The 18,405-nt window shown below is 38.1% G+C and overlaps 1 protein-coding gene across 18 annotated transcripts in view; it reads right to left on the bottom strand.

Annotated features, from left to right (window-relative positions):
• The window catches only part of SOX6 (SRY-box transcription factor 6), a 765,761-nt gene that overhangs the window by 634,562 nt on the left and 112,794 nt on the right, over positions 1-18,405 (bottom strand). For 11 of the 18 annotated variants that reach the window (XM_061610270.1, XM_061610271.1, XM_061610280.1 and 8 more), the window contains one exon: positions 9,610-9,700. The exons of 2 other annotated variants lie outside the window; for them this stretch is intronic. The gene's annotated coding sequence lies outside the window, so the exon portion shown is untranslated. Of the gene's footprint in view, positions 1-9,609; positions 9,701-12,414; positions 12,468-14,240; positions 14,335-14,560; positions 14,628-18,405 lie in introns of those variants that run through there. 5 more of the 18 variants (XM_061610274.1, XM_061610268.1, XM_061610275.1 and 2 more) reach the window with 3 other exon arrangements.

Raw genomic sequence — 18,405 nt, 5'->3', positions numbered from 1 at the left:
ATAGGGGACTACAGCCTGAGTGCCAGACACCTCTTAAACATAAATAGGTTGGATCAGACAAAGCTTTGGTTTTGAAAGCATCAAATTCATGTTTCCTTTTGAAATATGCAAAACCAGAGTGAGTTTGATGCTGGTCTAATGACAACAGACTCATCTCACCTGACGTTGCCTTAACATCATCTCACCTGACTCACCCCTTGACTTTGCCCCCAGAGTAGTTAGTGGCCAGGTCTAGCATGTTCATCATATAGCAGGGGCCATGCAGACAGGGCCTTTTCAGTATTGTCCTCATATTTATGATTCTATATGTTGTACACTACCCTGATTTCTTGCGAGAAGCCAGTATATAACTACATTTATAAAATAAATAAATAATGTGATCCCGCATGAAGTACATATGGCCACTCCATTAGTGAATTTTTAAAGATCATCAAGACATTTATTTAAAGCCATCTTTCATTATTTTTAAATGCTTAAAAATTAAGCAATTACAAATATTTAATTCCTGGTTAGCCACTGTGAGAACAGGATACTGGGGTAGAAGGGCCATTGGCCTGATCCAGCAGGTTCTTCTTAAGTTGTTACTGGTCCCTTTTCAGCCCTCATTCTAAAGGGGTGAAATTGTAGATTTTAAAATGTTTATTTCCTGATTGGTTTTGAATGCCAGCTTGTGAGGACAGTTGTCCTAAAAGGCAGAATATAAATCTTGTAATTAATAAATATATATCCGAAGGAAATGCTCTGCATTCTTATTTACACCCACACAGATGTACTACCACAGGAAATACGGTGTGTGTGTGTGTAATAGAATATGTTATCACATGCTAACACAGCTTAAGTAGAACAAAGGTCAGAAGCCTGTGACCGCTTACCATGCAGTCACTTGTCACCACTTTGGAGTCTTTACAGGGGGAATTTTAGCCACTTGGCAACCTGGTAGGCTCACGCATAAACACACCACCTATTTAAAGGTTCACAATCCTGCCTACCTAGTTGGTAAAGTTCTTTAGTGCTACTGGGATATGTAGGCCAGAACAACAGGATTATGTTGAACATAGGATTATTTCAAGCCCATATATTACAACTACTCCACAGTAATATTCAGACAGGCATTGTTTTACACATGAAAATAAATATGAAATGGACTGCCTTCAAGTCGATTCCGACTTATGGGTGACCCTATGAATAAGGTTTTCATGGTAAGCAGTATTCAGAGGTGGTTTACCATACATGCACACAAATAGAGAAGCTTAGATATGTTGCAAAAATGGCAAAGTAGACAGAATTTAAGAAGTCTGGATTTAATTCTCTTCCATCTCCCCAAGTCAAGACCTTATTTCAATTTTCTTAATTTGAGAGATTTGCTCCATAGTCATACTTCAAGAGACCAGATTTTAATGCTTTTGATGCTTATTTTTTTAAAAAAATAAGGTGATTTATTTAAGAAAGATTCATCTTGTTCTCACCTTCATTGATCAATCCGTCTCCCATTTCTCCTTTAAACCCCTCCTCAAACATTTCACGAAACCTTTTTGAACCAGAATTTAACCTTGACTATTGCTTTATCAAATCCTCCCAACTCCAATCACATCCGACCCAGCTTACACCCAGTTGTAAGCCCTCAGTTCATACACTGTGTCATGTCTGTCTTTGTACCATGCTCCACCTACCACACTGAGGAGCATTTAAGTACTAAGAGCAACTTAATTTCCCACAAAACTCTTTCCAGATTTTCAAGCCACATTATTTTGCACCTTATCATCTAAATGAGATTCTTCTTTTGAATTAGTGTTGCATGCCAAGAATATAAATTATGTTTTGCACACCAAACAAAGTGAGGAATGACCCCATAGAATTACAATTTCAAAAAGAAAAAGGTCATATTTTTGTGCTGTCTTATAGTCTGAATGTATTAAGATTTTTTTAAATATTGGATTATTGATAAAACTAAAGTCCAGAGTCTTATCGCCCTATGGTATCACCCTAAAGAACAAGTCAAACTGAGGTGTAATATAAGTCTTGTCAGTAAATGATTTTCTCAGGTTGCTGCCCAAACTGAAAGGGTACAGAATTATAAAAGTAAGTAATATTAAAAAGTATTTCTTTGCAAAGCATTTCTACAAAGCAATTATTTATTAGCATTTGGAATGGAAAATGACAAAAACATTTCCGGAACTTTTGGACTGACTGTCTTTTTTCTTTCCTAAAGAGCACAATTAAACTGCATGTTTTACAAAAGTGGAACTTCTTCTAGTTAGACCAGCCTTTCCCAACCAGTGTGCCTCCAGATGTTGTTGGACCACAACTCCCATCTTCCTGACCATTGGCAATGCTGGCTGAGGCTGATGGGAGTTGTGGTCCAACAACATCTGGAGGCACACTGGTTGGGAAAGGCTGAGTTAGACCAATGTAAGTCAGAGGCAATGAGTTGAATCATATAGTACTTAGAGCAGACTTGCTGAAATCAACAGGGCTTAAGTTAGTAATGACTATGTCTGGTTCCAACCCAATAATTTTTCAACACTACTGTTTTATTTTGAGTTGCTATAACCACAGAAATGTTTCCCACCTTGATCCTGGTTCTCATCTATTATCTATCCATCTACAGAATTTCTTAAGAAAAATTCATAGGGTGGAATGCAAAACAGCACTAAGACTCCTTGCACAATGGAACATTCTCCCCAATTCCTCCCCCTGCACCCCCTAAATCTGCTCTAGGGGTTCCCAACCCTCTAGAGCAGATTTGGAGAGGGTGTAGGATGTACACAAGGGAGGAGGGAGGGAAAGTCCAGTTGCGCAAGTGGAAATCCTTGTGCTGACGGGATGTGGTAGTTGAATACTGCCCAAAGCGATGCACAACTTCATTCAGAATTAATTCAACAATCAAAAACAGTAAAACTACCTATTTAATCCCCCAAAATGGACAAGAAGCATAAACGAGATAATTCCTCTAGGAAAGTTTGCCTAAATAAAAAAAATTTCAACGGGTGTCAAAAGACCAATATTGTCAGTCCCTGTCTAATTTGTACAGATAGGAAATTCCATTAAACATGGAATTCCAATATAAACCAATAAAGTGGCAACTTAACACATCATCAAAACAGAGAACAAAGGAGGATGGAGACTTGCATAAACTTTACATATGTGAATTTATATGATGATGTGACTTTATTTATTTATTTATGCTTTGATTTATATCCTGCCCTTCCTCCCAGCAGGAGCCTAGGGCGGCAAACAAAAGCACTAAAAACAGACTTTAAAATACATTAAAACAAAACATCTTTAAAAACATTTTTTTTAAAGCTTTTGGAACATCTTTGTTTTTTAAGGTTAAAAACATTTTTTTAAAAAAAGGTTTAAAAACATATTAAAAAGCAATTCCAACACTGATGCAGACTGGGACAATGTCTCAACTTAAAAGGCTTGTTGAAAGAGGAAGGTCTTCAATAGGTGCCGAAAAGATAACAGAGATGGCACCTGTCTAATATTTAAGGGGAGGGAATTCCACAGGGTAGCTGCTGCCACACTAATTTAGAAATGATTACTATACTTTACATTGAAATACAGTATACCTCAGCACAATGGGGAAGACTGTGACTAGCTGACCTGGATGCCTCTGATGTCTAACTGTTGATGGGCAGCTTCAAGGCCTCTGCTCTCCCCAGGGTTGGCACCAGGCATGACTGGGCCCTTGGATACCAGCCTGCCCCAGACCTCTGGCACTGTAACCCAACACTTTAATTCAGACAGCGTGGGGCTAATAAGTCTGCCTGTGCACCACACCTACCTCTCATGTTGTATGAATGACATACGTGCATAGCGCATATGCCTGCCATCAATGAAGATGGCATCAGGGGCGTTAGCCCCTTTGGGAAGCCACCATCACAATTTCAGGCGATGGCAGGCATGTGCATACCACGTGCACGGCATTCATGGGAGACATAGGTGGGGGGTGGGGGGGGCTTATTGAAGCCCGCACTGTATGTATTGGGGGGGTGCCTGGGAGCTACCTCTCAGCGCTCCGCAGCAGGGTGGGTTGCAGGACGGGTTGCAGGACCTGCCATGGATCACGAAACAGGAGGACCACCCTTCCACCCTAATAAGGGTCCTTCTGGGCTTTATGGGCCCTCATCCAGGACCCAACCTGGCTGCCCTCTGGCGCTGGCCCTGGCTCTCCCTTCTTATGGTTCTTTATCTTTAAACTAGACCTGACAGCCCTTCAAATAGAGGACTCTCCTCTTTAAAATAAGATACCTATGTGCTACTCAGTATTACCACTTGTATAGCCTGTTCCATTTAGTTTTTATACATGCCACATAAAAAGATTCTATTTATGACCTCTTGTATCATATGTAACAATATCGCTACTTAACCCGAGAATAAACTTAGTCTCATAAAAGTCCTATTGAATAGCTTTCATGTTTCTTTATGCCTTGGTGCATAAATTTCATTATATGAGCTGATCTAAATTGGTTTAATCAAATTACTTCTTCAAAGATTAATTTGGGGTGATTGGATAAATGACAAACCAGGAGAACAAGTAGGACCTGCAACAATATATTGCACTGTATCCCCACCCCCCTCATAAGAGTGCTCTTTTTCTGGAATCCATCCAGACTGAAAGAGGAGCCTTGTTGTGCTATTCAGACCTGGGGGAAGGAGTTTCAGGAGTGAGAAAGGTGTAAAGGCCCCTCCCCTCCCAGGCTACCTCTATTATGTCATATAGTGCTAGGCTGCTGCCAGCCCCAAACCTAAGCACTGTATGGCTACACAGCCAAGAATATAACTATTCTAGAGAGTGGGAAAGGAAAACACATGTCCGCCAAACCTCCCTGTATAATGTAGGCTTGTGCTTTTTTTAGTGCAGGGTTGGGGTTTTGATAACCTCAAAACACGCATCCTCACAAACCTAATTCCCTCTCTCCAGTGGCTTGTGGAGTAGGGCAGTGGAGGCAGTGGCATCTTCCCAATAGTGGCACTGGGCCTGTGAGGCTGGGGGAGCTCTGAGTTAGCAGCAGCCCCAGAGGTGCTCAGTGACATTCCCAGGAGGAAGACTCTCTTTCCACACCTTACAAGAGCCACCACTTCTCCAGGGCGCTTACTATGCACTGTCAGGACTTGAGCAGGTCAGTCTTCTCTTTTCCACTGTCCTCTCTTTTTCCCCTGTTCCTTGATTGACACCCTAACATTCCGTGTCTCCACTGTTCTCAACCATAGCCTTAACTTGAAAATTAGCACAATCTGCTTATCTCCTGGGTTCTTTAAAGCCTCTCTTTCTGTCTCTCAATGGTGGCTGGTGCCCTTTGAGACTGGTAGGGTGGAAGTCAGGGAGACCAACAGTAGGTGCAGCCAGAGCCAATGACTGGTGAAACAGAGCCAACTAATTCTAGTTTTGTCCCCGTCCTCCTCTGTTGAATTGCACAAGCACAATACTGGGACTAAGGAGGAAGACGCTGAAAGCCAGTACCACTCCCTGAACTGGTTGTTAAATAAGAAGCCATGGCAGGTGATGGGGGCTGGCTCTGAGCAGACTGAGGCTAGTGATGTGCTGCACCATCCACCTAAATGGACCAGCCTCCAACTACTTTCAGCATTCTTTTCTGAAAGCTCACAGGGTCCTGTTAAATAATTATATTCTCCGAGCAATGTGGTGCAGTGGATAGAATGTCAGGAGTTGGAACAAAGTTATTCAGGTTCAAGTCTGCACTCATCTAACAACACACTTGTCAGCCACGACAAGGCATTTTTTCTCACTCTGCCATGTTGTGGGTATTAAAATGGGAGAAACCATGTATGTTGCCCTGTGATCTTAGGAAGAAGGGCATAATTAAATTTTAAAAAAATAGATAAGGAGCTGGGCTTCCTTTGAAACTATGCACAAAAACATAAACCATGTCACCGAAGCAGTAGAAGGCATTTATTATTTTGTTTGCAATGTCACTTGTATTTGTTTACTTTACTCTTTTTTTTAGCACTGAAAGCTTCTATTTTGACTCTCCTTCCCTCCTATGCTGATTACTAACATTCAAGAAAAACCACAGTACTGAAGAAAATAAAGAAAGCAATTTTACAGAAAGTTGAATTGTTATGAATATGCTGTTTGATGCTGCCAAGACTGTGTTGGCTAGGCACTGAAAAACTGCAACAATACCATCTATTAAGAAAAAGCTGATCAAGGCTTTAGAGACTGCCAAAACTGATACATTGACTGATAGGATACAAAGAAGAAATGGACTTACTTCATCAGTTGCAGCCTTAGATAAATGGAATCCTTTCATAACCATATAAGAATACACATTGTAATTTTTTTTCCGTTGGATAGAAATTTGTTTTTATACTTGGGTATTATTCAATTAAAAAATAAAGATTTTCGGGAGTCTTCTGGGAGGAAGGGTGGGATATAAATCAAATAATAAATAAATAATCATTATTTGTTTGTGGTTTTATTTTGAAGAGGCTTCCATATTCTCAGAACTCCATAGGTTCTGAACAGTTTACAGGGCTATGCCTGACAGGGAAATTTGGAGATGAAATGAAAGGATCTCCAGAATTACAAATAAGCTTAGACTGCCTTTTCTAAATAAAACATCAGCAAGGTTTCAAGTAGCAGATCATAAATGGAAGTTATCCTTAGACAGTCTGAGTTGTATCCAACAAAACTGTCCAATTAGCACAAGGACTTCCATTTGTGCAATGAAACTTCCACTCCTTCTCTGTGGCCCCCACAAATTTTCTACACAGGGTTGGAGAAAACCCCAGAACAGGCACCAGGAGCATGCAGGGAGAGGAAGCCCAATTGCACAAGCAGAAGCCCCTGAGCTAACGGGACAGCTTCATTGGAAACAACCCTATAGTTTTTACACTGATAGCTTTTATGTAGCAAATCACTAGCACTAGCATGACACAGTTTTAAGTCCCCCTTTTAGATGCTGAAAATAATTATTGGATTATTTATACAACTGACTTTCATTTTTTTTTAAATGTGGTTTGGCTGTTAAAATATATACATGCAAGTCTACTCTTTCTACCAATTTCTCAAGAAATACAGTTATAACCAAAAATGGAAATGTAAACAAATGTTGGACTTCTCCTAGACTTCTTTAGGGCAGCATTATAAAGAAGTATGCCATTTTATTTATCTGTCTGTGGTTCAGAAATGTCCTCTGCTATGATTAGCTTAATAGCTTGAACTTATTAGGTGCTATTTAGTCCTCCTTCATAAAGCTCGTTGTTGGAGTGAGGGGCTGACTATTGGGTCTAAATTGATTTTTCTAGGGAGGCCAACTGGAATTCTCTGTTTTGCCTGTCTGTTCTGTGTATAAGAATCCCACCATTGTTTAATCATTCAAGGATGGTGAACTGTGTTGAGTTTGGTGTTGTGAGCCATGTGCTCACTAGATGGCCTTGACAAGTTATTACCTTCTCAGCCCATCATACCTCACAAGGTTGATATGAGAATCCTTTCATAACCATGCGATATGCGTAAATGAGGTAACATTGTAAACCACTTTTAATCAACTGGTACCATACAACTGACAAACTACCCAAAGCATATCTGACATTAATGAAAGGAATTTACTACATCTTGATTCTTCAGCACATTACCTGACTCTTGTTACATAATTGTGAGGGACTGCCTTGCATTTGTTTTTATTTCTTAGAAATGTCCCTCTTTCCTGCATTGGCTTTGTAAAGTTCATCAGCCCTCTTTTGGTGGGGGGAAATAACTTCAGACAAGGTTATTGTTTAATTAATTATTTATTTTATTTGTATGCTTTACCATAACAGAAAGGTCTCTGGGCAGCTTAAAATAAATAGTAAAAACAAAACAATGTAAATATCAAATAACCATAAAACCATAAAATAAAAAACTGCATAAATGTAACAAAAACATAGCTTGCCACACTCCCAAATTAAAAACACAGATTTAAAAAGGGAGAGGCCCAGACTACATAAACTGTGAACCAAAAGGTCTTTCCTTGGTGCCAGAAAGACCACCAAGCAAGCCTTCCTAGTGAGGCAATCCAGGAGGAGGGGTTGTCTTTTCTCCAACCAATCTACAGTTGCAGAGGAACACAGTCCAGAAAACAGGTGATAAAAGCTAGTTCAACAACAGCTTCAAAGAGAGATTCTGGAAGTCCAGTGTAACATTCCAGTCCTTTTTTTTTTTTACATAGCTCTGAAAGTGATCTGGCCTTATAAATCCAGAGGATTATATAGTCTGCTTTCTCAGATATAGGCAATCACACAGAATATATTTTCTTATTATACCATCTGAACAAGAGCAGCAGTGTCTGTAACAGCTATTACTATTATATGGTTAGCCAAATGTAATATTGTAATTTTTAATAATTTGTACTCAATCAGAATTTATTATCTTCACCCATAGGGTGTGTTCAAATAGGGTAAATATAAGGATTTTTTTCCAGTGCACCTGATATCCACAGGGCATCTGTAGTCAAGCAAGAGTTGGTTCCCTACCCATATGCACTGCAGACAGAAATAACTACTGGGAGAGACACTACTACTACCTGATGTGTGAGAATTGTCAATGCAGATATAACCATAGATCCCCATTTTACAACAGTTTTTAGTGGCTATACCTATACAAAGTCCAATGCAATAATATTCTTAATCTCATCATAATAAATTGCATCATCAGTTATGGTTTCTGTAGTGACTTGGCTTTTTCAAATAAGAGGGTCTTCTATGCACACAGTTGCTCAGCTAAATGGATCTTATACTGAAATGTTATACAGCCAGGAAATGGTGGGTACTATTCTTCAACAGTCCAACTCAGAGTAAACCCGTTGAAGTTAATGGGCATAACTAACATAGGTTCACTAATTTCAATAGATCTACTCTGAGTAGGACTGAGTTGAACACAACTAAGTGTTTTCTAAGTCCTAAGTTTTAAAAACAGTCCTGAAGGAGGAAGTATAATTTAAGTGAGAATGCATCCCTACAGTAGCTTGTGTCTGTGTACATACATTCCTAAAATATTATCTCACCCCTTATATACCCAACTGATCACTAAGTTCTGCAGGAGAAGGCCTCCTTCAAATACCATCTCATCAGGAAGTCCACTCCAAACAATGTAGGACTCTGGCCTTTAGTGTAGCAGAATCTACTCTTTCGAACACCTTCCTCTTACATATCAGCCACCATCTCTTTTGTCTTTTTGAAACCTATATCCCCTTCCAACAAGCTTTTTGAACCCAGTCTGTATCTGCATTGGATTTCGAATTGTTTTTATATACATTTTTATTGTTGATATTTTTTATTGTTAAGTCGATTTGGAATGTTTTATAGAAAGTGATTCATAAATGCTGTGGATGCCTTGACAGAAAGGTATAAATGCAATAAATAAATACTATCTGCCTACGTTTATGCGATAGGATTAAGACAGCAGTCTCCAAACAATTTAAGCATTCAACAAGTGAAACAAAGCATTTCTCAAGTTCATTTATTTTCTGTTGTCTTTGTCAACAGCTAACAAGGAAACACACTTGGAGTATGAAGACAGTATACAGGGAGAAAATATGGCAGGTGAGAAAAACATTTGCCTTGCTACTGGTTAGAACATTTAGGTGAGTATGCAAGTGTTACCTGGCCCTTTCACAGGCTGACTCTGTGCTCTAGCAGTGTCCCGTGATAGGTGTCATCAGAGAAGAAGCCAGCAAGACAGCAGCTAATAAGTCTATGAAAAACAAAGGTAGAAAATAAGTCAAGGGTATGGTTCCATCACAGCTTCCAACAAACTGCAGTGAAAATACTTATCTTAGCCTATTTTTAGGAGACACAGTACATTACAACTCCCTGACAGAGGCTAGCTGATTATATAAAAATGGCATTCCATATATGTGTTATTATTTTATAAGGCTGAGAAGCTAGGAATATTTTATTATATCACTTATAGTCTGAAAAGATCTTCAGGATCATGATCCAAGTCAGTTCCAAGGTAGTTCCAGTAATTATAAGGTTGGTTTGAGACTTTTACAAAATCATACTCTGTCCAGAAATATATTATCTACAGGGAACCACCATAGAACATTTGTTACTATATATGAATTTGTTATTTGATTAAGAGACTTTTCAATACTGGGACACACATACAGGATTTCTAAAGATTATAAGAGAATAAAGCTTAACAATGGAACTCTAAGAAGCCAATGAAATTAATCTTTTCCAATTATTTTAACTGAGTAAAAATCACAGCTGAAATTAGTTATTAAAATTGATTTTTAAATTACTACTATTACTACTACTACCACCACCACCACCACCTACACAATATTTCTGGTGTTCCAAGCTTGTTCTCCCACCACCCTTTTCTTTATCTTATTCATTTTTAGTATGGTAGACTGGGGAACGGAGGCAGAGCTACTGCAATAGACAAGGCTACCATGCCTGCACCCCAAATTATCTAGATTTGAGTAATTGTGAGAGAATAACAATAGTGGAATAACCTAATGGTGAAATATACAAATGGCTGTCTCTCATAAGATTAGAACTACCGTCCAGTAAAGGCATACAATTCTAGACACAATTAAGCACTTTTAAATTAGTGGCTATTGGTCATGATGGCTATACATTGCCTACAGGATCAGAGGCTATATGCCTCTGAATATCAGATGTTTGGGAGCACATGTGGGGAGAGTGCTGTTGCACCCATGTTCTATTCACAAACTTCCCATAGGCATCTGCTCGGCCACTGGGAGAACAGGATTTTGGACTAGATGGACCTCTGGTCTGATCTAGAAGAGCTCTTATGTTTTTATATTAATGAGAGAGTGTTAAGCATACGTTAAAGTGCTTAACTGTGGGGGCTTGATCACCCTTTTGTAGCAGGTTTATTTTAAAAGTAGATATAACCAGCCTTGTAGCCAGCCATGCTTTTTAGGTAGGGCAGCCATATTTCTAGGTGGGCCATTTTGGCGATGGGGGGAGATGCATTGTGCCAGCCAATTTGTCCCATGCACACACACACACACTGGTGGAGAGGATGTGAGAGCCATTCCATGTTACTATACAGGCTGCCTTTTTTCAGGATCACTTAAGTAATTATAGGGTGGTTGAGATCATGAAAAATCCACTCTTAGTCAGGAAAAGTCTTGAGTGAGCAGACTTTGGGGGGGGCTCTTCCAGATTAGGATTCTGTTGTGCTTTTGCCCTGCCTTGTTCACTGAAGTTTTCCGAGGTTCCCATTCTTAAATTGCTCCCTTTCATAAAATAAACTGTCATTCTTTAAATAGAAGCTATCATTGTCTGCCATGTCACAAATTAAAAATACAATTTAAAAAAATCCTGGGGGCAAGCACAGCTCTAGGGAAGCAGTGTACCCATTTGCCCCACTCTGGCTACAAAGCTGGGTATTATATGGAAGTGGTCATCTGTTTCTACCTTTGCTCTTTTACAGTCTGAATACAACTTTCTCTTCACTGAACCACTATGACTCTCTTGTAGGCACTCCCCCCCCCCAAAGTGCGTCATTTTATTCCTTTTGTTAAAAAGATACCACTTGGTCTAAAACAGTCCATATACTTTGTATGGGCTTCATTATCATTTATAAAATAAACAAGTCAAAAACAAATTCTTGCACGCACAAAGCCTCAGAAGTAGCTCATATATTCTTGTTAGGTGGTTGTCGGTTTTTTAGACAGATCCTAAATGCAATCTGTACACAGTTTTATTCTTGTGGTCTCATAGAATGTTGTTAAACTGTCCAGCCTGCAGGTTGGAACTATATGACATTGCAAAAGCTTTACTGATTTTAGATGTTTAGCACTCTGTGATATCTTCCATATGGGGAGAAATACAGGATTAAAATAAACATCAAACTGTAGAGAGGATGAGGGACAATTTGTCAGCAGGAAAAGATAGAGAGAGATCAGTTACCAGTTTATTGCTATAGTGCCAACAATGCAGCATCTTTAAGAGTTCACAGAGACAGTGTGCTTGAGTAATGATCTTATTAGAGCAGTACATAGTCAAAGAAAATGGGGCCTTAAGAAAAAATGAAGTGGACAAAATATTTTAGGAAGTGTAAATTTCTTGTTTCAGAAATAATGTCTTGCTGCTATTCCATACTGAAATATCCAGAACAACTACAAGGAGTGGTCAAAAGGATGTGTATTTGTGAAGATCTATGGCAGGTCAACAAATCTCTTTCTAACAAAAATAATTATTCTTACAGAATATAATCCCTTGCAAGGCAGAAACAGGACAGGTGCTGACATTCTCCAAAAATGCCATTTTTAATTTATCCATGTCTAACATTCTGGGGACTACAATTCACCCTTATGAAATGTCAGCTTGAGATCATGAGTGTCTTATTTATTTTAAGAATATTTCCATTGACCATGTGTTAAAAAACAAGGGTAAAAAGGATGGGAAAATAGTCTCCGCTCTTACACAGTCCTGTGCATCTGGCATCATCTTCTCAAAGAAGTAGTTTCATGCTGTTACTGACGAAAGAAACAATTCACATTGATGGTTTTAGGTTCTAATGTACTTGGACATTTTTCACAGCAGAAAATTTAGCAAGGCAGCACTGCAGCTGTACTATCTCTGAAGCTCTGTGTAGCTATTTAACCCAGGCCTCTGCTCCCAACAGGCTGAGGATACCATGTACAACCTTCTCCCAGAAGGCCCTGTGACAGCATTAGCAGAAATGCCAGGACATGACAGACCTTTTGCAGTTCTTGGAGTAATATCCAATTGCCTTAGTTCTGCTATGCCCTGCTAGTTTGTCATGATCAGAACAATAGTCTCTATTTTAAAACTTATTCCTTCATAAGTAGAAGTTACTTCTTCATATACTGTATTATATATATTCAATACAGTAAAAAAAGAAACGGCATAAAGGTACTTTAAAGTGAGTAAATCCACAGAGAGGATATAATCTTACAACTGTTATTGTATCACCTAGTAGCTTTTATGATTTCAATTAACTAGTAGCTTGCTACAAGAACATTTAAATACTTAAAATTTGATAACTATGGTTAATCTTCATTCAACCTAAGATTACACAGAGTAATTGCATGTAAACAGAAGAATGAATTGAATAATACATCCTGTTCCACTGTTGGACACTATATTGTGTATTGTACAGTATATACAATTAGTTATATTACTAAGCTAAAAATATTGGTTGAGATCTGAAAATGATGAACACTGCCTTTTTTAAATTAATGTCTTATTAGTTGGGTGAAGTACACTGACAAAGAATAATTTATGCTTATTCAAACTGCTCTCGACATCTTCAGGTGTTTCCAAATGAGCTCACAGAAGAGTGATTAAATGCATCTGATAACAAGCCACACATTGCTGAAATTACTTACCGCCTCATTTTATGATTAATTAAACATGTAGATTAAAGTTGCAAAAGAATTTAGATTAATGAGCAAGTTAAGTCTTGCTGATATAAGTGAATTGGGAATTGGATGCTCTGTGGAACTTTATAAACATGCATTTTATAATGAGTAAGACAAGGCTACATGTTGAATCCTGGCCACAAGGGCCTTTGACGATGCAGTCTTTTTTAACATGGTTTGACAGCTTTCAAATAACATTCTACTATAGGCTTTAAACTTTGTGCATTGCTGTAAAACATGAGACTACATAACTCATGTATTAGGAGTACAATTATTTCCAAGCTCTCCAAGGTAATGACCCCCTGTAGCAGCAGCTGTTCAGAAGAATTACAGGCTCAATTGTTATTTTAATCAGGGAGAGTTTAGTTGTTAAAAGTAGTTATGCAACTTGTAAAATTATATGACACCTCATCAGTGCTTTTTCTGCAGCATCCTTTAACCAAATAAAATAAAATAAAATAAAAATAGAAAGCACCACAGCTTGGGCTTATTAGTAAATCTAGGTACTCAGTCAGTCATAAAAAAATTCAAAGCCATTTATTAGTATGGTTTCTGTGCAAGGCAAGGTAATATTTAAATTTACAATTATTCTTATCATCTCCAAGAGTGTTTTAAAATATCTGCTGGATCTGCCAAACATCCATTTTTTCTCTTTTAAAATCAGTTTTCCCTAATCCAAGCAGTTTAGTCAGTGTCAGAAAACCAAGCTGGACTTTATAGTCTTGCAGGGCAAGAACAAATCAGATTGCTCACAGAAACCCAGCACACTGTGTTCCATATAGCAATTCAAGGGAAAGAAGATGGAAAGCTTAATCTGATGGTTTACATTGTACATTTGCCATATAATGTCATTTGTTATTGTACCTTGAGGTGATCCCATACAAAGGACAGTGACACTTCGTATGAAGATCAGAATCACAAGTGTGAACCACCTCAGCACTTCCAAATGAACCTGTCATGTAAGTTTCTATGTAGACGACATGTATTGTTCAATAATAGCTTACTTTTCTTCTAGAGGAGGAGAAATTTACATTTTTGAACACAGCTAAACAAGAGTTCATCACAAAACAGACAGGCCATGTGGACACAATTATCAAACATATGCTGGACAGACAGTGTTAAGTACCGTTATTTTAACAGTTTGTTTACATAACAGCAAATGCTACATAATAACTAATATATACTTTGCCTCCAGAAGATTCCATTGTGAAGTTTGATATGGGTTGGATCCATAGTTGCTCTTCCACGAATCTTAAAAGGAAAGTGCCCAGTAAAATGTTAAAGTTACATTCTGCTACATATAGGGTTGGATCCAGAGACCCAATGAGTAGAACTCCACTCATACGATCATCCTGTTGGAAAGGGCGGGGAGGAACAATTGTCATTAATTCCCCCTTCACCCTGCAGCCCTAGCACCACCTTCAATTTATTTGTTATTTTATTTATTTGTTTATTAAATGTATATCCCGCCCTTCTTCCCAGAAGGAGCCCAGAGCGGCAAACAAAAACATTAAAAACACTCTAAAACATCTTTAAAACATATGAAAACAAAACATTTTTAAACACATATTAAAGCAAAACATATTGAATTTTTTAAAAAAAGTTTTAAGTGCATCTTAAAAAGCAATTCCAACACAGACTGGGATAAGGTCTCTACTTAAAAGGCTTGTTGAAAGAGGAAGGTCTTCAGTAGACACCAAAAAGATAACAGAGATGATCCTTGTAATATTTAAGGGGAGGGAATTCCTAAGTGTCGGTGCCAGAGAATCCATGCCGTCCCAGAGAATCCTTCAACCCATGGGGGCACTTTTTCAGGAACAAAGGAGAATTGGTGAAAATCACCTGTTCCTCTCTTCCAGCAGAAACATCTTGTTAGCAGAGTTTTGCTCTGAATCTAAACCTATTTAGAAGTTTAGGATAAAACATTTTACTGGGTCACTTTCCTTAAACAGTAAAATCTACACATACATTCGGATTTATTTGTTTCTTAAAAAACTAAATATCTCTGTTAAATGCTGCTGATTGGAGGGAAGGGGACTAAAATGTCTACCAATTCTGAGTGAGGACAGGAAGTATTCCTCTCACTTTGATTTAAAAAAAAGTTATTTCAAGAGATCATCCTGCTGCTTACATGATCCCCGATTAGCTGGAATTGCCTTTGAAAGAAAGCCCCTGTTTAAAGGACAACGCTGACAAAACCACAAAGCAGGGAAAGAAACAGCTGCAAATGGGCAGCAAATAGCATGAAAAAGCCATGGGGGATGTCAAAACTTTCCTCCATACGCAAACCTCCCATACCCACCCAATTTGTGGACAAGAAGTTGGCCCAACCCTAATAATTTTGTATGTTCCACAGTATAGCCTTGGCAAAGAAAAGTGACTTGAGTGCTCACCATATCAATATCTCCCTTCCTCTGAAAGGCTAGCACTTTCTCCTTACTTTGCAAGGTGTATGCACGCAGGGAGATTTTTGAGGGGCACTAAAACATAAAATCACGTACATAAATATTGAGATAATATGATCCACTTCTTATATGAACAGGCTTCTATGAAAGCTCAGCATATATCCCAATTTGATAAGACTATACATCTCAAAATATAACAGGCAACCAGAATAGGTATTCCCCAAATGTTGCATGTTTGTCATTTAAATATTCTCACCATTTGGGGAGATCAGGGATCATTCTGGTTCCATCACATGCTGTATGCTAATGCCAAATAATTTAAATAGGTATTTCCTGTCACAAAGACACAGTTATTTTTTACCCCAAAATGCATTGTTTCCTGTTAACTGAACATATAACTGCGATGTAATTCAATTCCACCTTCCTTCCATGCTTCTCCAACATTCTTGAAATTCTGTCTGAAGGAGTTATTAAAAATAGTACAAGAGAGAAAGAAAGAGTCCAATACAGACAAATAACATAGCCAAAATAATGGCCCAATTAATCAACACAATTATGACATCTCCCAGCTCCACTGCCCTTTCACCAGAGAGCAACATGAATGCCTAAAAAGGCCCTGCAAAACTTGCACGTTATTTTAAAGGAATGGCATAAAAATACTGTCCGGAGAGCTGCCTCAGAACAAACACATATGATAATGCAGCATAACAGAAACCAACAAAATTTTCCAGTTAGCAAAATTATTATTTTAAAAGTGGTCTATTTTCAATTATTTGCCAGCTACATAGCAATTTAGTTAAGAAAGAAAGAAACCATTAACATAAAAAAGGAAACTGCACCAAGAACTGTAACAACAGTCTTATTCTGGAGATTGGCCAATGGAAAATATTGTTAATTGGCGTATTTCTTTCCTCTCAGAGAGCTTTATATAAATCCCTCTCCTACAAGAGGACACATTTCCACAGATGGAGAAAGGGACAGTTTATAAACTATCAGCCGATTACAACAAAGAAAGCATCAGCATTTAGCTGCTCTTCAAGGGGACAGTCTTTTGTAAAGACTTTAAAGTGATGCCTGTCAAATTATATGGAATACGACTTTGATTTACCACCTTTATATAGGGAGATTCATGTCCATTTGTTGTTGTTGTTATGTGCCTTCAAGTCGATTGTGACTTATGGCGACCGTGTGAATCAGTGACCTCCAGTAGCATCTGTCATGAACCACCCTGTTCAGATCTTGTAAGTTCAGGTCTGTGGCTTCCCTTATGGGATCAATCCGTCTCTTGTTTGGCCTTCCTCTTTTTCTACTCCCTTCTGTTTTTCCCAGCATTATTGTCTTTTCTAGTGAATCATGTCTTCTCATTATGTGTCCAAACCTCAGTTTCATCATTTTAGCTTCTAGTGAATATTTGTCTTTTTTGCAGTCCATGGTATCCGCAAAGCTCTCCTCCAACACCACATTTCAAATGAGTTGATGTGCATACAGATCAACAATTAACAAAGGAATAGTAAGACGCCTGCCACCATCCCACCTAATCAAAGTCAGTGAAAGTGCTCAAAATAGGATTGCTCTGGAGTAAGAAAATTGGTAACTTCAGCCAAAACTGCAAAGTCAAGTATTCACAGGTTAGTGCACATAAAAATATTGTCTGAATAAAAATATTTTGTTTCTTCATGAATATATATTATCCTAGCAACCTTGTAACCAGTGTTGCTTGAAAACTTTTATAAAATCAAAAGACCCATGCAGTTTTGAAATCAGTGGTTAAAATCAATGCAATTTTGAAAGGTTCAGTTCACCACCTTGATTCAAAATGGCACCCAGCTGTATCCAGCACAACAATGAGATAACGAACAAGGAAATATAAACCCAACCTACTCAATTGGATTGTTGTTATGTGCCTTCAAGTCGATTGTGACTTATGGCGACCGTGTGAATCAGTGACCTCCAGTAGCATCTGTCATGAACCACCCTGTTCAGATCTTGTAAGTTCAGGTCTGTGGCTTCCTTTATGGAATTAATCCATCTCTTGTTTGGCCTTCCTCTTTTTCTACTCCCTTCTGTTTTTCCCAGCATTATTGCCTTTTCTAGTGAATCGTGTCTTCTCATAAGAGCTTGGAAAAGTTACTTTTTTGAACTACAACTCCCATTACCCCAATCCAGTGGCCATGCTGGCTGGGGCTGATGGGAGTTGTAGTTCAAAAAAGTAACTTTTCTAAGCTCTATGTGTCCAAAGTATGATCACCTCAGTTTCATCATTTTAGCTTCTAGTGATACTTCTGGTTTAATTTGTTCTAGCACCCAATTATAATAAAAATAAAAATAAAATTAAATCCCACCCTTCCTTCCAGTAAAAATAGCTATAAAAACATTAAAAACATCAATCAATTTGCCACTGAACTCAGTGTGGTTTCTGTTCCTGAAATAGCTGCCCTTTGCCTTTTTTTTTAAAAAAAAGATACCATTATTAATTTTATTTTACTTTTTATGTACATGAGGGTGTTCCATTTGAAATATTATACATCAACATAAATTTTGAAACGTGCCAAGCAATCTAAAATAGAAAAATGTAACAACATAAAATGTTATCTCTTTATGAGACACATATTCATTATGACTAA

The sequence above is a fragment of the Rhineura floridana genome, chromosome 2, assembly GCF_030035675.1.
Source record: "Rhineura floridana isolate rRhiFlo1 chromosome 2, rRhiFlo1.hap2, whole genome shotgun sequence".
Classification (NCBI taxonomy): Eukaryota; Metazoa; Chordata; class Lepidosauria; order Squamata; family Rhineuridae; genus Rhineura; species Rhineura floridana.
This window is presented reverse-complemented; position numbering and strand designations above follow the sequence as displayed.